The sequence below is a fragment of the Ambystoma mexicanum genome, chromosome 14 (genome assembly GCF_040938575.1).
Source record: "Ambystoma mexicanum isolate Mex_15411 chromosome 14, UKY_AmexF1_1, whole genome shotgun sequence".
NCBI lineage: Eukaryota > Metazoa > Chordata > Amphibia > Caudata > Ambystomatidae > Ambystoma > Ambystoma mexicanum.
The window spans coordinates 33,409,310-33,431,867 of record NC_090940.1 but is presented as its reverse complement, the minus strand read 5'-3'; positions in this window follow the sequence as shown (position 1 = coordinate 33,431,867).

Below are 22,558 nucleotides of genomic sequence, written 5' to 3'. Positions count from 1 at the left end.
GAGAGGGAATCACGTGGAAGAGCTGGAATCTCATGGTACAGCAGGAATCTTGTTGAGGGCCGGAATCCCGTGGGTGAGTGGGAATGCTGCGGGTGAGCGGGAATCTCATGGGAGAGCTGGAATCTCATGGTACAGCAGGAATCTTGTTGAGGGCCGGAATCCCGTGGGTGAGTGGGAATGCTGCGGGTGAGCGGGAATCTCATGGGAGAGCTGGAATCTCATGGTACAGCAGGAATCTTGTTGAGGGCCGGAATCCCGTGGGTGAGTGGAAATGCTGCGGGTGAGAGGGAATCTCATGGGAGAGCTGGAATCTCATGGTACAGCAGGAATCTTGTTGAGGGCCGGAATCCCGTGGGTGAGTGGGAATGCTGCGGGTGAGCGGAAATCCTGTTTTCCTGCTCCAGGTATAGCAGATATGGGACACAGGCATCCTCGTGATTCTTGCCTTGCCCTTCTTCCGGGGACTGCTGGCAATTGCAGGCCAAACGCTCCACCTCGAGGCACCCACACACCCTTTCACCGTTACTCAGCCTGAGCGTGGTGGGGGTGTGCGCAAGCGAACACGCGGCCCCTCCACACCATGCTGCGCATGGAAATGCTGGCACTCGGCCCAGGCGTGGTGGGGAATGGGCGCAAACACACCCCCGCCGCCAGCCTCGCCACAGAGCTCCTCTCTCCCTCACCACTGGTGGGCCCGGGAGCTTCCAGACCACCACGCCAGCGGTTCCTTTCTTCGAGCTGCAGCTGACACTGCTTTCCTCTGTTTGCGGCCGACGCCGCTTCCCTGCCTCCTCCGCGGGCACTGAGCTGCCCGTCAATCTCCACCAATGGGCATGGGGGCCCGAACTGCCTCGTCGCTAATATGATGCCCCGCTCTTGGGGCACCGGGATCACCCGGGCGCACAGGCGGGCTGCGATCATGCAGCGGGTTACACAGCAGGGGTCAGGATCACCCGACCCGAGTACTGGGGTCACCCAGCATATGTGATTCTCGGCTGTGTGGTCACAGAGGCCGAGGCTTCAACACAGGGCGTGTGCACACAGTAAGAACAGACACAGAGTTGCCGCTTCCTGGGTCTCTGCTGCAGTGCCTGCACGTGCTCGCAGAGGCCTCTTATATTGCCTCGAGTCATGGCAAAGTCATGACTCGTGCTCCTAAAGGGTCAATACTCCACAGATAAAGGGATGACACACCACAATGGGAGAGCTGCAATCTTGTGGCATGGCGGGTATATCCCAGACGGCCGGAATCCTGTTAGGGAGTAGGAATGCTGTGGGTGAGCGGGAATCACGTCGAGAGCTGGAATCTCGTGGTATGGCAGGAATCCCATTGAGGGCCGGAATCCTGTGGGTGAGTGGGAATGCTGTGGGTGAGCGGGAATCACGTGGGAGAGCTGGAATCTTGTGGTATGGCAGGTATATCCCAGACGGCCGGAATCCTGTAAGGGAGTGGGAATGCTGTGGGTGAGCGGGAATCTCATGGAGAGCTGGAATCTTGTGGTATGACAGGAATCCCGTTGAGGGCCGGAATCCTGTGGGTGAGTGGGAATGCTGTGGGTGAGCGGGAATCACGTGGAGAGCTGGAATCTCATGGTATGGCAGGAATCCCATTGAGTGCCGGAACCTGTGGGTGAGTGGGAACGCTGTGGGTGAGCGGGAATCACGTGGGAGAGCTGGAATCTCGTGTATGGCAGGAATCCCGTTGAGGGCCGGAATCCTGTAAGGGAGTGGGAATGCTGTGGGTGAGCGGGAATCACGTAGGAGAGCTGGAATCTTGTGGTATTGCAGGAATCCCGTGAGGGCCGGAATCCTGTGGGTGAGTGGGAATGCTGTGGGTGAGCGGGAATCCCGTGGAGAGCTGGAATCTTGTGGTATTGCAGGAATCCCGTTGAGGGCCGGAATCCTGTGGTTGAGTGGCAATGCTGTGGGTGAGCGGGAATCCTGTGGAGAGCTGGAATCTTGTGGTATTGCAGGAATCCCGTTGAGGGCCGGAATCCTGTAAGGGAGTGGGAATGCTGTGGGTGAGCGGGAATCCCGTGGAGAGCTGGAATCTCGTGGTATGGCAGTAATCCCATTGAGTGCCGGAACCTGTGGGTGAGTGGGAACGCTGTGGGTGAGCGGGAATCACGTGGGAGAGCTGGAATCGTGTGGTATGGCAGGAATCCCGTTGAGGGCCGGAATCCTGTGGGTGAGTGGGAATGCTGTGGGTGAGCGGGAATCACGTAGGAGAGCTGGAATCTTGTGGTATTGCAGGAATCCCGTTGAGGGCCGGAATCCTGTAAGGGAGTGGGAATGCTGTGGGTGAGCGGGAATCATGTGGGAGAGCTGGAATCTTGTGGTATGGCAGGAATCCCGTTGAGGGCCTGGAATCCTGTAAGGGAGTGGGAATGCTGTGGGTGAGCGGGAATCCCGTGGAGAGCTGGAATCTTGTGGTATGGCAGGAATCCCGTTGAGGTCCGGAATCCTGTGGGTGAGTGGGAATGCTGTGGGTGAGCGGGAATCACGTAGGAGAGCTGGAATCTTGTGGAATTGCAGGAATCCCGTTGAGGGCCGGAATCCTGTAAGGGAGTGGGAATGCTGTGGGTGAGCGGGAATCACGTAGGAGAGCTGGAATCTTCTGGTATTGCAGGAATCCCGTTGAGGGCCGGAATCCTGTGGGTGAGTGGGAATGCTGTAGGTGAGCGGGAATCCCGTGGAGAGCTGGAATCTTGTGGTATTGCAGGAATCCCGTTGAGGGCCGGAATCCTGTAAGGGAGTGGGAATGCTGTGGGTGAGCGGGAATCTCGTGGAGAGCTGGAATCTTGTGGTATTGCCGGAATCCCGTTGAGGGCCGGAATCCTGTGGGTGAGTGGGAACGCTGTGGGTGAGCGGGAATCACGTGGAAGAGCTGGAATCTCATGGTACAGCAGGAATCTTGTTGAGGGCCGGAATCCCGTGGGTGAGTGGAAATGCTGCGGGTGAGAGGGAATCACGTGGAAGAGCTGGAATCTCATGGTACAGCAGGAATCTTGTTGAGGGCCGGAATCCCGTGGGTGAGTGGGAATGCTGCGGGTGAGCGGGAATCTCATGGGAGAGCTGGAATCTCATGGTACAGCAGGAATCTTGTTGAGGGCCGGAATCCCGTGGGTGAGTGGGAATGCTGCGGGTGAGCGGGAATCACGTGGAAGAGCTGGAATCTCATGGTACAGCAGGAATCTTGTTGAGGGCCGGAATCCCGTGGGTGAGTGGAAATGCTGCGGGTGAGAGGGAATCACGTGGAAGAGCTGGAATCTCATGGTACAGCAGGAATCTTGTTGAGGGCCGGAATCCCGTGGGTGAGTGGGAATGCTTCGGGTGAGCGGGAATCTCATGGGAGAGCTGGAATCTCATGGTACAGCAGGAATCTTGTTGAGGGCCGGAATCCCGTGGGTGAGTGGGAATGCTGCGGGTGAGCGGGAATCTCATGGGAGAGCTGGAATCTCATGGTACAGCAGGAATCTTGTTGAGGGCCGGAATCCCGTGGGTGAGTGGAAATGCTGCGGATGAGAGGGAATCTCATGGGAGAGCTGGAATCTCATGGTACAGCAGGAATCTTGTTGAGGGCCGGAATCCCGTGGGTGAGTGGGAATGCTGCGGGTGAGCGGAAATCCTGTTTTCCTGCTCCAGGTATAGCAGATATGGGACACAGGCATCCTCGTGATTCTTGCCTTGCCCTTCTTCCGGGGACTGCTGGCAATTGCAGGCCAAACGCTCCACCTCGAGGCACCCACACACCCTTTCACCGTTACTCAGCCTGAGCGTGGTGGGGGTGTGCGCAAGCGAACACGCGGCCCCTCCACACCATGCTGCGCATGGAAATGCTGGCACTCGGCCCAGGCGTGGTGGGGAATGGGCGCAAACACACCCCCGCCGCCAGCCTCGCCACAGAGCTCCTCTCTCCCTCACCACTGGTGGGCCCGGGAGCTTCCAGACCACCACGCCAGCGGTTCCTTTCTTCGAGCTGCAGCTGACACTGCTTTCCTCTGTTTGCGGCCGACGCCGCTTCCCTGCCTCCTCCGCGGGCACTGAGCTGCCCGTCAATCTCCACCAATGGGCATGGGGGCCCGAACTGCCTCGTCGCTAATATGATGCCCCGCTCTTGGGGCACCGGGATCACCCGGGCGCACAGGCGGGCTGCGATCATGCAGCGGGTTACACAGCAGGGGTCAGGATCACCCGACCCGAGTACTGGGGTCACCCAGCATATGTGATTCTCGGCTGTGTGGTCACAGAGGCCGAGGCTTCAACACAGGGCGTGTGCACACAGTAAGAACAGACACAGAGTTGCCGCTTCCTGGGTCTCTGCTGCAGTGCCTGCACGTGCTCGCAGAGGCCTCTTATATTGCCTCGAGTCATGACAAAGTCATGACTCGTGCTCCTAAAGGGTCAATACTCCACAGATAAAGGGATGACACACCACAATGGGAGAGCTGCAATCTTGTGGCATGGCGGGTATATCCCAGACGGCCGGAATCCTGTTAGGGAGTAGGAATGCTGTGGGTGAGCGGGAATCACGTCGAGAGCTGGAATCTCGTGGTATGGCAGGAATCCCATTGAGGGCCGGAATCCTGTGGGTGAGTGGGAATGCTGTGGGTGAGCGGGAATCACGTGGGAGAGCTGGAATCTTGTGGTATGGCAGGTATATCCCAGACGGCCGGAATCCTGTAAGGGAGTGGGAATGCTGTGGGTGAGCGGGAATCTCGTGGAGAGCTGGAATCTTGTGGTATGACAGGAATCCCGTTGAGGGCCGGAATCCTGTGGGTGAGTGGGAATGCTGTGGGTGAGCGGGAATCACGTGGAGAGCTGGAATCTCATGGTATGGCAGGAATCCCATTGAGTGCCGGAACCTGTGGGTGAGTGGGAACGCTGTGGGTGAGCGGGAATCACGTGGGAGAGCTGGAATCTCGTGTATGGCAGGAATCCCGTTGAGGGCCGGAATCCTGTAAGGGAGTGGGAATGCTGTGGGTGAGCGGGAATCACGTAGGAGAGCTGGAATCTTGTGGTATTGCAGGAATCCCGTGAGGGCCGGAATCCTGTGGGTGAGTGGGAATGCTGTGGGTGAGCGGGAATCCCGTGGAGAGCTGGAATCTTGTGGTATTGCAGGAATCCCGTTGAGGGCCGGAATCCTGTGGGTGAGTGGCAATGCTGTGGGTGAGCGGGAATCCTGTGGAGAGCTGGAATCTTGTGGTATTGCAGGAATCCCGTTGAGGGCCGGAATCCTGTAAGGGAGTGGGAATGCTGTGGGTGAGTGGGAATCCCGTGGAGAGCTGGAATCTCGTGGTATGGCAGTAATCCCATTGAGTGCCGGAACCTGTGGGTGAGTGGGAACGCTGTGGGTGAGCGGGAATCACGTGGGAGAGCTGGAATCGTGTGGTATGGCAGGAATCCCGTTGAGGGCCGGAATCCTGTGGGTGAGTGGGAATGCTGTGGGTGAGCGGGAATCACGTAGGAGAGCTGGAATCTTGTGGTATTGCAGGAATCCCGTTGAGGGCCGGAATCCTGTAAGGGAGTGGGAATGCTGTGGGTGAGCGGGAATCATGTGGGAGAGCTGGAATCTTGTGGTATGGCAGGAATCCCGTTGAGGGCCTGGAATCCTGTAAGGGAGTGGGAATGCTGTGGGTGAGCGGGAATCCCGTGGAGAGCTGGAATCTTGTGGTATGGCAGGAATCCCGTTGAGGTCCGGAATCCTGTGGGTGAGTGGGAATGCTGTGGGTGAGCGGGAATCACGTAGGAGAGCTGGAATCTTGTGGAATTGCAGGAATCCCGTTGAGGGCCGGAATCCTGTAAGGGAGTGGGAATGCTGTGGGTGAGCGGGAATCACGTAGGAGAGCTGGAATCTTCTGGTATTGCAGGAATCCCGTTGAGGGCCGGAATCCTGTGGGTGAGTGGGAATGCTGTAGGTGAGCGGGAATCCCGTGGAGAGCTGGAATCTTGTGGTATTGCAGGAATCCCGTTGAGGGCCGGAATCCTGTAAGGGAGTGGGAATGCTGTGGGTGAGCGGGAATCTCGTGGAGAGCTGGAATCTTGTGGTATTGCCGGAATCCCGTTGAGGGCCGGAATCCTGTGGGTGAGTGGGAACGCTGTGGGTGAGCGGGAATCACGTGGTAGAGCAGCTATCGGGTACACGAGTGGGAATCACGTTCTCGGAAGTTCTTGTGTGGGAACGCTGGTGGTTTTGGTCAGGCTTTTGTATACGCCTGTACATGTTCTGCCCACCTCCTTGGAAGTCCCCTTTCTAGCATCAAGCGGCCTGCGAATGCTGCGCCATCTGTCACGGGTCGCCCTGAAGCATCTGCCAGCAGTTCTATCTCTGGAGCATAAGCCTGGAAGTGTCATAGTGCGGGGAAGTGCTGCAAGCATGCAGGGGTAATAGATGCCAACCTAAGGCCCCCGCCTCCCTTTCTGCATGTCCATGTAGCATGCACAAACACGAGGAACCCATAACCTGGTAATGTGGAAAAACTAGGCCGTAAAGTTTATTCTACACTAAGATACTTGCAAAAACAACAATATAAGAAACAGCAAATGGTAAAAGCATTTTGGGGAACATGGGATCAGGTGTGCAGGGACCCTGCTCTATCGTATGGCCAACTCGAGGCTGGTCCCTGCCGCTCTTAATAAAGCTCACAAGGTTATTTGCCCGGCGTTGAGCCGTGACACACTTTCCATTTTTCATCATTCTTGATGCTTTTTTGACCAGTTCTAGCCATTCCATCCTTTCCATTTTCCGTCTTTGTTTAGCTAGTTTTAGCTTGTACTTTCCTTGCCTCTTTTGAGGCGTTGAGCTGTGCCAACGTTTCCATTTTTTGTCCATGCCTTGGCCCTTTTTTCCGGGTAATGGGATTTGGGAGGGATGGGAGGGTTTTTTCTCGGCATTTCTTGTCCTATCCTTGGTGCAGCGTTTCGCAGCGCTGAGGGGCAAGATTGTGAAGGGCTTGCTTTGCCTTCTCCAGATAGAGGCCTAGAATGGCCTGAGGGCAGGTAGCACCTCATTATTTTGCATGCAGCAATGACAGGTGGCGCCATCCCCTCCAGTTGGTGGCCCTCCTTTGGTCTTTGGTCCCTCTGCTTGTCAGGTGAGTGCTACCTACCCTTGCCACCTCCTCCAGGCTGGGCGCACGGTAGTCTGGGCTTGCCTTTGTTTTCCTATTGTTCGCCTCCCTGAACACGTTGGTGCCAAGGGAAACGTGCCCTTTGGCTGTCCCCTGTTTCCTGTCATGATGAAGGGAGGCCCTTCCTCCCTTCATTCCCACCGCCCAGCTTATGCTTCTGGGCCTTTCACCTCCGGGTCCCAGGGTCATTTTCTGCGGCGTGGAAAGGTCGGCCCATCCGCTAGGGGTAGCTCGTAGGCCTCCTCCGACCCTCCCTTAGTCAAAGGGTCACGCTCTGTCCTTTGCAGCACAGTGCCACAGCAGACATGAGCGACCAGGTGCCCTCCCTCATAGTAACATGGATCCACGATCCGGCAGCCTGATCAGCTGGCCCGTGACAGAGAGTACAAAGGCAGGAATCCCCTATGCCACGTTACATTGAACTTGCTGCCATGTCAGGAAAGACAGTTCACTACTTATAATTGCAATTGCTTTTTTTTTCATTATCTGTTGGTAGAAAGGACCTACATTACGTAATAGTATCAAATGAGAGCACCATATATTAATCCATAGAGCTTTGCATATCGTCATTCACAAATGCATACTCTCTCAGTCAAGCTCATGCGATCATTCTATCAGACGACATCACCTACATGCCGAGAGCCCTAATGCCAGGGATATGGGGGGGACTGGCCTAAAGGGCACTCTGGAGATCCCCCGGAAGCCCCTACAGCTTGGGCCACTTTTGCGTGGCAACCTATTTTATTTCCAAATGTTCTCATAGGAAAAGGGTTGGTCTTGCTGAAAATGTGTAATATGGGGCCACTTTGAACATTGTTTCCAGGGCCTGTTTGGTTCCCCGTCCACTTCTGCCAACTATACTGCCTAAACGGCTATATGTATCAAAACAGCGCCAAGGCAATACAAAGAGAGTTTATTCGGGGTGAAAAGTAAAAACAAGTGAAGTGCAAAATGGTTGTAGATTACTGCAATCTGCTGGCAGCAATTCATCATCTATCATAGAAACGTGCAAAAGATGTGTAATCTACTACATAAGCCTAACTCGCAGATTAAAGCCAGCCGTGGTAGAGCTTCTTGTGCTGGCTTCCAATTGATAGTTGGCCTACTCGAGTTTCGGCTCAATAGCTCCTTCTATGTCAGCGAGCCCAGCCTTCTTCATGGCAGAAAGTCTATTTGAGTTGAAGTGATGAACACAGCCTCAGTCAATAATTGGTATAAAAATGAATATCTCTTAAAAATTGGAGAAACAAAGCTCCACAGGTGGTCACATCTGTGGGAAAGGCCTCAATGTGCCTGGGCTAAGCTAAAGACCAATGAGGGGGGCCGGAAAAGGAAGGCACCAGCCGGCATGTAAGAGCAGAAAGGTGTATATATATCTGTAGGAATGAAAGAACTTTTCAGAGAACACTTAAAGGGCAGGACAAGGAGCGCAGATGCCTGCTGCGCTGCTTGTCCTCTAAGGTTGAATCTAGTATATTTACAAAAAGAACGGAGCCTCCTCACCTTAATTTTGATGGGTATTTATATGCATCTGCCGGCCAACTATGCCGCACATAGGTGAAACATCGAAATTGGGTGCACAATTCTTTACCACAGCAGACTGGTGGAGCCTGTCAAGAAACAGCTGAAGAGAAGAAGGGAAAAAGGGAAAAGAGAGAGTGACCTTAGTGGTCCTAATTCTAAGATTCTGTGGGCAAGCAATGCCCACTAGCCTGTAAGATCCCAGGTTGTGCTATGGACAGTGTGCTATAAAAACAACATAACTGCTCACCTATAGTCTACTTGAAACTTGCAGGCTGGTAGGGATGATCCGTTTTCTCTCCAGCGCTCAATGGTACACACGGCCATTGACAGTGGCCGGGAGGAAGACAGTACCAGCGACCGTGGGCCTCAGAGCTGACCAAGAAGATGAAAGGCCAAGGCTTAGCCAAGGGATGATGTGCCTGATCCTTTGAAAGGCAGGTGGGCAAGGGCCTGGCTAGGGGAGGTGCTGGACCACCATTTGGCCATAATAAGCAGCAGACTCCCAAAAATGTAGCAGGCTGGGACTAGTTCAGGAGAGATGGTGGGCCAGAGAATGTAGCAGGCTAGGTCTTAGCTGGGCAGGTCTTTGCTTGGAACTTTGCCACCATTGACGAAGAGTGGGGTTTTGATCATAGTAGATTGGCCGGTTGGCTTAGCCACAATAGAGCAGCTGAGCTTGGCCACAATAGTTGGTGGGATCTTGGCCACTGTAGATGTCAGGCCGGAATTAAACTATGGTAGATGGTATGCCGGGGCTGGCCGACCTTGCCCAGAGTACATGGTGCCGTGTGACATAGCCACTGTAGATGGCAGGCCTGGTTGTAGCCATTCTAGGTGTTGTGCAAGGGCTCGACCAGAAACATGGACGGCCGAGCTTGACCACAGTAGATGTTGGGATGTGGCCTAGCCATGGAAGATGGGAGGGATAGGGTTCACCCATTCCAGATGGCACGGTATAGACTAGATAGCAGGTATGGGTTTGAACAGGAATGTGGTTGCACCGCCATTGGCACACTAGCTGGGGGATGAGCAGTAGCCATGGCACTTAGGGGATTTAGTTAATGGCAGATGGCAAGGTGGACTTGGCAGGGCACTTGGCCAGCAAGCGTATACGGTTCGGCAGGGGAAATGACTGAATGGGGCGTGGCCACGGCACCTCGCGGGATTGAGTTAGGTCTGGCTTAACACGAGAACGGGATCTTGGTGAGCAAGCAGACAGTATATGGCTCTGCCCCGGAGACGGCTGGATGGTGCTGGGCCACGACGCATCACAGGATTCGGTTAGTTCTTGGTAGATGGGATGCTGAACGTGGCCGGGCCGAAATCGCCCCTGGGGGGTGGGGGGCGGTTTCTGCCAACGCCTGGGCCGCTTCAGTGAATTGGACGCTGTGCTTGCATACGCAGTAATTTGACAATATGGATCTCTACACACAGATATTAATGATACGTATGGTGATCCATTCTTGTGTGAAATGTATATCACCTTAGTGAAATCATCACCATATATTTCGTAGTGTACTTAGGAACAATGCTATTTGATGCCACTTCCTGTTTTGTCAAGGGGTGAAAGGTCATGTTTCATCGCTTCCTGCGATGTCACTTTGGGGTGGGGTCAAATGACATCACTTGAAGTGAGGTCATCAGAGGTCAAGGGTCATGACGCAAGGATGGGCCACATTTTTGAGTGGAGGGGTGGGCCACTTTTTTTTGGGTGTCCGGGCCTATTTCTTGTCCCAGTCTGACCCTGGATGGTGAGGGGGCTTGGCGTGCGAGCAAACAGTATATGGCCCAGTCCTCGAGATGGCTGGGAGGGGCTTGGCCACGGCACATGGCGGCATTGTGTTACTTGGTAGGTGTCATTCTGGACATGGCAGGGGTTTGGCCATGGAGGATGGTGAGCGGGAGCTAGCTTGGCTGCAGAGCGCAGAGATGGCTGGGTGGGGCTTGGCCACGGCACATGGCGGCATTGTGTTACCGGGTAGGTGTCATTCTGGACATAGCAGGGGTTTGGCCATGGCGGATGGTGAGCGGGAGCCTGGCTGCAGAGCGCAGAGATGGCTGGGTGGGGCTTGACCACGCCGCATGTTATTGAGTTGGGTCTTGGCATCTGGCATGGTGGGCTTGGTATGGTAGATGGCAGGGGTTTGGCCACTGCGGCGGGCAGGAGAGCAGATATGTCTGGATGGGGCATGGCAGGGTAGGTGGCAGACTTGGCTTGCCTGGCTAGGTGGGAGGCTGGACTTGGCAGGAGCTTGGCAGGCGAGGTGGCCTGCGAGCGCAGAGAATGCTAGATGGGGCTTGGCTATAGCACATGGTAGGATTGACCCAGGTCATGGTAGATGGCATGGCAGGCTGGGCTTGGCAGGGCAGGTGGCAGGCTGGGCTTGGCAGGGTAGGTGGCAGGCTGGCCTTGGAAGAGTGGGTGGCAGGCTGGGCTTGAGTTTGCCCAGGGGGGGGTGGCCAGCGCGGGCAGGGATGTCCGAAGGGGCATGGCAGGTGGCAGGCTGGGCATGGCTGCAGTTTGCCCAGGGGGATGGCCAGCGCGGGCAGGGATGGCCGAAGGGGCATGGCAGGTGGCAGGCTGGGCTTGGCTGGAGTTTGCCCAGGGTGGATGGCCAGCGCGAGCAGGGATGCCCGAAGGGGCATGGCAGGTGGCAGGCTGGGCTTGGCTGGAGTTTGCCCAGGGTGGATGGCCAGCGAGCGCAGGGATGCCCGATGGGGATTGGCCAGGGCACAGGGGCAGCGCCAATAGAGAGATCTTGCGGGAAGTTTATGCCCGCAGACGTGGAGGTGTCATAACTAATTTAGTGCGCCGTAAATCAGCGCCACGCATCGGAATCCATAACTCACGCTCCGTCGCGCGTGATTCATGGCCGCGCGGACACCCTGATGAGAAGGGGCCGGCGCCTGTGTTTCCAGAGCCTTCATATTTTTCTGTTTCAAAAATAAATCACTTCAGAACAAGAGGGTTCTATTATAGGATTGGAGCTGTGAAGGTCTCCCGGGGTCCGCTTCTCATCCACTCATCCCTTTTATTTATTTTTAAAAATTGGCAAGGAGGGACAAGGGAGCGGAAGATGGCTCAGACTGCAAGTGGCAGGCCTAGTGTGCGCTCCCGTCAGGCGGAGCTCAGCCAATGCACCTCTCGCTTAACATGTAGCACTCTACTATTCCAGTACCCGACTCCACACCCAGCTCTGAGGGTGGGGTGGGGGGGAGGGGGATGGAGGCGGAGTGTGGCCATTCAGATCAGACTGCAAGTGGCAGGCCTAGTGTCGCCCCTGTCAGGTGGAGCTCAGCCAATGCACCTCTGCATTAACATGTAAGCACTCTCTGCCATTGCAGTACCCGACTCCACACCCAGCTCTGGGGGGGAGGGGGGTGGAGGCGGAGTGTGGACATTCATATCAGACTGCAAGCGGCAGGCCTAGTGTGCGCTCCCGTCAGGTGGAGCTCAGCCAATGCACCTCTCGCTTAGCAGGTAGCACTCTACTATTCCAGTACCCGACTCCACACCCAGCTCTGGGGAGGGAGGGGGGTGGTGGAGGGGGAGTGTGGACATTCAGATCAGACTGCAAGCGGCAGGCCTAGTGTGCGCTCCCGTCAGGCGGAGCTCAGCCAATGCACCTCTCGCTTAACATGTAGCACTCTCTACCATTGCAGTACCCGACCCCACGCCAAGCTCTGGAGGGAAGGTGGTGGAGGGGGAGTGTGGACATTCAGATCAGACTGCAAGCGGCAGGCCTAGTGTGCTCTCCCGTCAGGCGGAGCTCAGCCAATGCACCTCTGCATTAACATGTAAGCACTCTCTGCCATTGCAGTACCCGACTCCACACCCAGCTCTGAGGGTGGAGGTGGGTGGTGGAGGGGGAGTGTGGACATTCAGATCAGACTGCAAGTGGCAGGCCTAGTGTCGCCACTGTTAGGTGGAGCTCAGCCAATGCACCTCTCGCTTAGCAGGTAGCACTCTCTGCCATTGCAGTACCCGACCACACGCCCAGCTCTGGAGGGAAGGTGGTGGAGTGGGAGTGTGGACATTCAGATCAGACTGCAAGCGGCAGGCCTAGTGTGCGCTCCCGTCAGGCGGAGCTCAGCCAATGCACCTCTCGGTTAGCAGGTAGCACTCTACTATTCCAGTACCCGACTCCACACCCAGCTCTGCGGAGGGAGGGGGTGGTGGAGGGGGAGTGTGGACATTCAGATCAGACTGCAAGTGGCAGGCCTAGTGTCGCCCTCTGTCAGGTGGAGCTCAGCCAATGCACCTCTGCATTAACATGTAAGCCCTCTGCTATTGCAGTACCCGACTCCACACCCAGCTCTGGGGGGGAGGTGGTGGAGGCGGAGTGTGGACATTCAGATCAGACTGCAAGCGGCAGGCCTAGTGTGCGCTCCCGTCAGGTGGAGCTCAGCCAATGCACCTCTCGCTTAACATGTAGCACTCTCTGCCATTGCAGTACCCGACTCCACACCCAGCTCTGAGGGTGGGAGTGTGGACATTCAGATCAGACTGCAAGCGGCAGGCCTAGTGTCGCCCCTGTTAGGTGGAGCTCAGCCAATGCACCTCTCGCTTAGCAGGTAGCACTCTACTATTCCAGTACCCGACTCCACACCCAGCTCTGGAGGGAAGGTAGTGGAGGGGGAGTGTGGACATTCAGATCAGACTGCAAGCGGCAGGCCTAGTGTCGCCCCTGTCAGGTGGAGCTCAGCCAGTGCACGTCTGCCTTAACATGCAGCACTCTCTGCTATTGCAGTACCCGACTCCACACCCAGGTTAAAATTTTAATTTAAAATTTAGGCACAGGTCTCGAGGCTCAACTATTACAAAAAGGTTTCCCATCGCTCGGCGTATTCATAAGGCCACACGGGGGCTAGCTTGCACTCTCAGCGTGTGGCCACCGAAAAGGTTCTCAGATTTGTTTCTGAAAGGCGGGAGATTATGCACTTTCCTAAAGTCTAAAGGCAGCTCTGGAGCTCTGGAGGAGAGGTGACGGTGGGGGTGGATGGCAGCTCTGGAGCTCTGGAGGAGAGGTGATGGTGGTGGTGGATGGCAGCTCTGGAGCTCTGGAGGAGAGGTGATGGTGGGGGTGGATGGCATCTCTGGAGCTCTGGAGGAGAGGTGATGGTGGGGGTGGATGGCAGCTCTGGAGGAGAGGTGATGGTGGGGGTGCATGGCAGCTCTGGAGCTCTGGAGGAGAGGTGATTGTGGGGGAGCATGGCAGCTCTGGAGCTCTGGAGGAGAGGTGATGGTGGGGGTGGATGGCAGCTCTGGAGGAAAGGTGATGGTGGGGGTGGATGGCAGCTCTGGGGGAGAGGTGATGGTGGGGGAGCATGGCAGCTCTGGAGCTCTGGAGGAGAGGTGATTGTGGGGGAGCATGGCAGCTCTGGAGCTCTGGAGGAGAGGTGATGGTGGTGCATGGGGTGGAAGTTCAGGCTCAGTCTGCACTCTCATCAGGTGTAGCAGGTGCAGCTCAGTCAATAAACCAATACATCCATTACCCGACCCCGTACCCAGTTCTTCAGGTCAGGGTCTGACTGCACGCGGCAGGCCCTACCGCAACCTATACCCTTAATCAATAGGCCACCGGGTACAGCTCAGCCAATGCCCTCTGCCTGCACTTGTGGCATTCTCTGCTGATCCCGTACCAGCCCCGACACCCCTCTGTATAGTGGATCAGTGAGCAGGAGGGGTTCTGTCTGTTGGGGTAGACCTTAACACCTCGGACTGCTCCAAGTGCCGGTTTATGACTGGAAAGGCCTTGAAGGAACGCAAGGGGAAGTTGAAGGTAGGTCGAATCCCTAAATCTCCTACCCCGACCAAGAAACCTTTCACCAACGAGGCAAGAGGTGACTCTCCTCGGAGGAAGAAGGCCAAGCGGTCGAGATCGAGGAGTGGCTCCCACCCCTCTTCTTCGTCCTCGAAGAAGTCGAAGAGAAGACACTGTAGGTTACCTTTGCCGACTTCGTTGTCAGACGCTTCCCCGAGAGGGTTTCTTGCCCAACCAAAAAGTCCACTCCAGCCGAGTGGGAGGCTTTCAGAGCAGAGATGCTCAAAATATTTAAAAAGCAAAAGCCTCAAAGCCATGCTCCTACCGTGCCTTTGAAAGAAGCCGGGAAGGAAAGGGCTTGACCTAAATCCTGCTCGCCCTTGAGCCCGGGACGAAGGCCCAACCCTCATCGAGAGCCACCGAGGCGTCGATCGAAGTAGTCTCAACGAAGGATCAGTCGAGCCGGAAGCATAAGTCGAGGTCGTCGATGCCTTCGACGCCAGCCAAACCCTCACCGACATCGATGCCAAAGGCATTGATGCCAGGTGCGCCATCGACTTTGAGCGCCCCAGTAAAATCTATGGCGCCAATGAAGAAAGTATAGACGACTCTTCCTGCGCTAAACCCATTATTTACAAAATCCCTAATTCCTGAGAAAACATATGTACCACCAACCAGGAAAGACTATTTTAAGTCTCTTTCTTCCAGTTATGAAGAGACAGAGCAGTCAGATGAAGAGGCTCCATTTGGCCTCCAATTTGGTACGCCAAATGTACCTGAGAGTTTTATTGCAGAGGAGGAGTCAAGGTAGAGGCACCTCTATGACAGCCTGCAGACTGCAAGTGGTGTGGATACTTCACCTGAGTTGGAGTTTGGGAGACCGGAGGCTGGGGAGCATGCAGATGCGTCCTACAGACAACTCATGTCGAAGGTACTGGACTAGAGCGGTGGAGTAGGCCTCCATTGCCATTCAAACAAGATGATCTAACAGACATCTTAGATAAGGGTGCTCAGTCAGATCCCATATTACCAGTTCATGTTCCTTTGCAGAAAAGGGTGGTGTTGAATTGGTAAATACCGGAAACCAATCCAGCTGTAAATAACGGTGGTCAGTCAAAAGGCCCGAAAAAAAATATCGAATGACAAAAATATCGAAAAAAAAATCGAAAAAAAATAAATCGCATTTTTTATTTATTTATTTATATGTATTTTTGGGGTCCAGTAGTGACCCCGACTACCTGCCGTAACACCCCACTCCAGAGAGCCTGGTGGTGCCTGCAGCTATGCAACATCTAAGCAAGTGACTTACCCTACCATCCCTCCACATAGGGACGACAAACGAGTAGATGTATGGCAAGGAAGGTATTTTCCACAGGGAGAATGGCACTCAAATCTGCCAACTCCACATGTGCCCTCGCACAATTTACGTTCACTCTATGGGACTACTTTCCATGGCGGCAGAGCACATTCCCGAGGGGGATGAAGGAGACAGGGTTTTAGCCATAGTTAGACACGGCAAAGAGGCCATCTGCGAATCTCTTCAGTCAGGTTTCGATTCTGCTGATAGCATCAGCAGAGCCATGGCTACCAGCACTGTTATGCGCAGGTTTGCGTGGTTGCGGAAGTCCGGTTTTGCACCGGACGTGCAATCCAGACTTCTCAACATGCCCATTGACGGGTCTCACCTTTTTGGCAACAAGGCTGATGAGAGTCTTGAGAAGTTGCAGACCTCGAAGGTGGCAGCCACATCTTTAGCTGCCGCTCTTAGGCAACCTCAGCCTTTTCGACCTAGTGGACAACCTTGGAGGGGTAGATCTTCCAACTGATACTCCTCGGTTGGAAGGGCGAGAGGAAAGGCCAGTCAAAGGGTCCAAAGAAGATTTCCTTGTGGTGGACGAGGAAGGGGTGCAAAGCCAGCTCAAGCAGGGGCTCTTTACCATCTACTGCTGCATCAGCCACCTCAAAACATTTCTGAGGTCTTGAGTCACAGTTCACCAGTGGGGGGCAGACTGTCTCAGCATCTAGAAGAATGGCAAGACATTACTTCGGATGCCTCGGCCTTGAAACCATAGCCCTCGGATACTGCCTTCCTTTCATACAGAGACCTCAGAGCAATCCAGGAGGGAGCCTCTCTTTGAGGATTCCAGTTCCGCTCATTGTGCAGGAGATTTTAACCCTGCTAGAGAAAGGCGCTATAGAACCAGTGCCTGTAGCGGAGTGGAACAAGCGTTGGTATTCCCCTTATTTCCTAATACCCAAGAAGGACGGAGGGCTAAAACCCATCTTGGACTTGAGATACTTGAACAAGTTCCTCAGACAGGACAAGTTCAAGATGGTCACACTTTCTCAGATCCTTCAGGCCCTCCAACTTCAGGATTGGTTGGTGTCATTGGACCTTCAGGATGCTTATTTTCATGTGCCAATCCATCTCAAGCACAGAAAATACCCGAAGTTTGCAGTTGGTGGTTCTCATTATCAATTTTGAGTTCTGCCATTTGGGCTGACCTCGGCCCAAGGGTTTCCACCAAACTGGTGGCGGTGGTGGCAGCGAGTCTCAGGAGACGGGGGATGGACGTCTACCCCTACCTGGACAATTGGCTGATCAGGGCAAGTTCCCCCAAACAATTCCTGGATCATCTCAACGTCACCTGCCTCTCCCTTCACGGACTGGGCTCCAATTCATCAGAGCTGTACTGGATACATCCTTGAGAAAGAGCTCGCCACACGAGATGAGGTCTCAAGACATTCTTCAGATGGTCACCAAATTTCAAAGTGGCCAGTGTTTCACGGCCTTCGATTTTTTTGAGGTTGCTCGGCCTCATGGCATCCTGCATTTTTCTGGTGCCAGAGGCTCGCCTGAGAATTAGATCCCTTCAATGGGCTCTCAGAACTCAATGGTCCCAGTTTTCAGGAAAGATGTCGGACCTACTTGAGGTTCCAAGCAGAATAGCACATGACCTTCTGTGGTGGGCCTGCGAGGACAACATTCTGAAGGGAGAACAATTTTGTCAACCATGACCGGAGATAACAGTAGTAACGGACGCCTCACTCACGGGGTGGGGAGTCCCAACCAACGATCTGATCTGACAGTCAGCGGTCATTGGTCTCCATTGGAGTCCAAACTACATATCAGTCTTTTGGAGCTGAGGGCAATCAGACTAGCGCTGAAGGCCGTCCTGCCCTCCGTACAGGGAAAGAATGTCCTGATAATAACAGACAACACAGTGGCCATGTACTACCTCAACAAGAGAGGGGTTGCGGGGTCATTACCACTGTGCAGAGAGGCAATGCAGCTCTGGTACTGGGCAATACAAGAAGGAATATGCCTATCGGCAGTTCACCTAGCTGGGGAGAACACAGTGGCGGACGCTCTGAGCAGGCACAGCACAGTCTCCCATGAGAGGGAGCTAGCTCAGGAAGTCCTTCAAGTGATCCTTTCCCTTTGGGGAACCCCTCAAGTGGATCTTTTTGCGACTGGTGCCAACCGGAAGTGCGAACTGTACTGCTGCGGGGAATTTCCTCCAAGAGGAGCTCTAGGAGACGCGTTTGTTGTGGACTGGGAATTTCCACTCCTCTACGGCTTTCCTCCAGTCCTCATCATTTCTCAAGTGGTCAGGAGGTTGAGAACGTTCGGGAAACACACGATCCTAATAGCCCCAGATTGGGCCAGGAGGTAGTGGTACCCCAACCTTCTGGACATGTCCATTTGTCCTCCAATACGTCTTCCACAAAGAGAGGACCTTCTCTCACAATAGGAGGGTTGGTTTCTCCATCCAGAGGTCAAGACACAACCTTTATGCTTGGTTTCTGAAAGGTTGAGATACAAGGATTTGGACCTCCCGGATGACGTAATGGAGATTTTGCTTTCGGCCAGAAGTCCAGCAACAAAGTATTTGTACCGTTGCCATTATAATACATTCTGCAAATGGTGCAGAGAAAAGAATGTAGATCCTTTTCTATGTAAAGAAACTGATGTTTTATCTTTTCTGCTATCTTTAGCCAATCTGAGGCTCCAGGTTGGTTCTATTAAAGGCTATTTGGCGGCACTTTCCATATTTAAGTGCTCGTCAGAGGAATGTTCATACTTCAAAATTCCACTGGTGACACAATTTCTAAAGGGGCTCACCAACTTGTCCCCCCCCTTCTCCGTTGCAGGTTCCAATTTGGGATCTTAATCGGGTTCTAAAATTTCTAATGTGTGCACCTTTTGAACCTTTACATTCATGTCCCTTAGCTCTAACATCAGCCCGTGGAGTGAGCGACTTGCAGGCACTTTCATCCAAACCACCCTTTACTATCTTTCACAAGGATAGGGTTGTTGTAAGGGTTAAACCTTCATTTTTACCCCAAATCATTTCTGATTTCCACATAGGACAAAACATTGCATTGCCTTGTTTCTACCCCCCCCCTCCACGTCCCTCCATTGTGGCAAGGAGGAGGCGAGATTACATAGGTTGGACACTCGTAGAGCTGTAAGCTTTTATATATCTAGAATGTCAAAACTCTGTATTGATGGCTGTTCATTGGCTATACGGGCCACACGCTGGGTCTGACTGTCTCTAAGCAGACCTTACGCAGATTAATTATTCTGGCCATTTCAGAATGTTACAGGCTGGCGGGGAAGGATACTCCTGAAGGTTTAAGGGCCCATTCCACCAGGGGCATGGCTACCTCTACAGCCCTGCAAAGGGGTGTGCCAATAAAAAGTATTTGTCAAGCGGCAATGTGGTCTACTATCAACACGTTCACAAAGCATTACTGCCTGCTCGAATCGTCCCTCGCCAGGATGGTAGCTTTGGAAAAGCAGTTCTGCACTCGGTTCATTACAACAATTCAAATACAAATTCTACTCCCTCCACCAAATCAAATGCTGCTTTGTGAATCTATCAAAGAGGAGGAATACATGGGAGGACACAATCCATTCGAAGAACAAGTTACTTGTTAACGTTCATTCTTTTGACTTGATGTTCCTCCCACGTATTCCTCATCTCCCTCCCAGCCTACCCCACAGTAGAATTTCCCATGCTATTACAGCTTTCATCCCTTCGAGGCTGAGTACGGTCATTCCCGTAGTTATGCGGGTATTTCTGCTGTAAGGGAAAAAAACAAACAGAACTGAAGCCAACGGGCACTGAACGTGCTATATATGCCTTTGGTGACATCATCCTCGAGACGGAAGCCTTCGACGCACAGTGCCCACTGATGAATTATTTTTCTGAAGCAGCTGAAGCTGGATATCATACACCAAAGTTGAGGAATACGTGGGAGGAACATCAAGTAGAAAGAACGTTATCAGTGGTAAGTAACCTGCTCTTCTTGTGGTGATTGCGGGATCCCTCCTTTTGTCAATGAGGCCCTCCTCTTGTGGTTAGTGGGTGTTCTTACTGTGGCTTGTGATGGGACCCCCTGATTTGGTCCGTGAGCTTCTCTCTTGTAGTCTGAGAGGGGACCCATTTTGTGGTCAGTGAGAGTCCCTCTTGTGGTCAGTGAGGTAACCCTCTTGTGATCGGTGACGGCTTCCTCTTGTGGTCAGTGAGGGACCCGTCTTGTGGTTACTGAGCGTTCTTACTTTGGTCTGTGATATGTCCTCTCTTGTGGTCAGTGTGTGTTCCTAATGTGGTCAGTGAGGACCCTCTCTTGTGGTCTGTGATATCTCCTCTGTTTTGGTCTGTGAATGGCCCTCTCTTGTGGTAAGTGTGCATTCCTACCGTGGTCAGTGAGCGCCCTTTCTTGTGGTCTACCAGATGTCCTCTCTTTTGGTCTGTGAGAGGCCCTCTCTTTTGGTCAGTGAAGCACTCTTCTTGTAGCCAATGAGAGGCCCTCTTGTGGTTAGAATGTGTTGTTTCTGTGGTCAGGGAGAACCCTCTATTATGGTGAGAAGCCCCTCTCATCAGTGTGTGCACTTGCTGTAGTCTGTGAGGGGCTCCAATTGGATTTCCTCTTGTGTTTCGCGAGAGGCCCTCTCTTGCGATCAATGAGGGCCTTTTCTTGTGGCCAGTGAGATGGCCTCTTGTGGTCAGTGTGTGTTGTTTCTGCAGTCAGTCAGACACTCCTCTCTTGTGGTCAGTGTGTGCTCCTAATGTGGTCAGTGAGGACCCTCTCTTGTGTTTTGTGAGACCCCCTGTGTTTTGGTCTGTGACAGACCCTCTCTTGTGGTAAGTGTGCATTCCTACCGTAGTCAGTGAGCGCCCTTTCTTGTGGTCTACCAGATGTCCTCTCTTTTGGTCTGTGAGGGGCCCTCTCTTTGGGTCAGTGAAGCACTCTTCTTGTAGCCAATGAGAGGCCCTGTTGTGGTTCGAATGTGTTGTTTCTGTGGTCAGGGAGAACCCTCTATTGTGGTGAGAAGCCCCTCTCATCAGTGTGTGCACTTGCTGTAGTCTGTGAGGGGCTCCTATTGGATTTCCTCTTGTGGTTCGCGAGAGGCCCTCTCTTGCGATCAATGAGGGCCTTTTCTTGTGGCCAGTGAGATGGCCTCCTGTGGTCAGTGTGTGTTGTTTCTGTAGCCAGTCAGACACTCCTCTCTTGTGGTCAGTGTGTGCTCCTAATGTGGTCAGTGAGGACCCTCTCTTGTGGTTTGTGAGAGCCCCTGTGTTTTGGTCTGTGACAGGCCCACTCTTGTGTTAAGTGTGCATTCCTACCATGGTCAGTGTGGACCCTTTCTTGTGGTCAGTGAGATGTCATCTCTTGTGTTCCTTGAGAGGCTCTTGTGGTCAGTGTGTGTACTTGTTGTGTGGTCAGTTCGGGTCCGTGTGATTTCTTCTCTTGCGGTTAGTGAGAGGCTCGCTCTTGTGGTCAGTATCTGGGCTTGCTGTGTTTAGTGAGGATCTTTCTCCTTTGGTCACTGGTGGTCAATGAGGCTCCTCTCTTGTCAGTGAGATTTCCTGTCGTGTGGTCAGTGATTACCCTGCGAGCCTTGGGCCCGCCTGTACCGAGCCTCAAGCAGCTCTGCTGAGGGTTGGGAGGGTGAAGGGCTCGCCTGTACCTAACCTCGGGCTGCCATCACTGCCGAGGTTTGGGAGGGTAACGGGCTCGTCTGTACCGAGCCTCAGGCTGCCATCACTGCCGAGGGTTGGGTGGGTGACGGCCGGGACCGCCTGTATGGAGCCTCAGGCTGCCATCACTGGTGAGGGTTGGGAGGGTGACGGGCTCGCCTGCACCATCACTGCCGAGGGTAGCGAGGGTGATAGGTACGCTTGTACCGAGCCTCGGGTTGCCATTGCTGCTGAGGGTTGGGAAGGTGACCTGCTCGCCTGCACCATCACTGCCGAGAGTTGCGAGGGTGATGGGTACGCTTGTGCCGAGCCTCGGGCTGCCATCGCTGCTGAGAGTTGGGAGGGTGACGTGCTCGCCTGTACCGAGCCTCGGGCTGCCATCACTGCTGAGGGTTGGGAGGCTGACGTGCTCGCCTGTACCGAGCCTCAGGCTGCCATCGCTGCTGAGGGTTGGGAGGGTGACGTGCTCGCCTGTACGGAGCCTCAGGCTGCCATCACTGTCGAGGGTTGGGATGGTGACGGGCCGGTCTGTATGGAGCCTCAGTCTGCCATCACTGGCGAGGGTTGGGAGGGTGACGGTCTCGCCTGTACCATCATTGCCAAGGGTTGGGAGGCTGACGTGCTCGCCTGTACCGAGCCTCAGGCTGCCATCGCTGCTGAGGGTTGGGAGGGTGATGGGCCGCCTGTACCGAACCGCGGGCTGCCATCGCTGCTAAAGGTTGGGAGGGTGACGGGCCCGTCTGCACCGAGCCTCAGGCTGCCATCACTGCCGAGGGTTGGGAGGGTGACGGCCCGCCTGTACCGAGCCTCAGGCTGCTGAGGGTTGGGAGGGTGATGGGCCCGCCTGTCCCGCCTCAAGCTTCCATCACTGCCGAGGGTTGGTAGGGTGATCAGGGTTGAGAGGGTGATGTGCCGGCTAGGGGGCACTGAGAATCAATTTTGGAAAGAGCGGCCTCTTCTCGGTGCGGCCTGCTTTTAATTCCTATGACGGAGCCGAGCACCGTCTACCCCCCCCCCCCCCGCCCGCACCCCACTCCCACCGCCATCCTTTGCCCTTGATGATGCCAGCCCAGGGTAGGCCGCCCCTCCATGCAGAAATAATTCCCGTGATTAAAGATTTGCCGGCGAAAAGGCGCCTATAAATCAC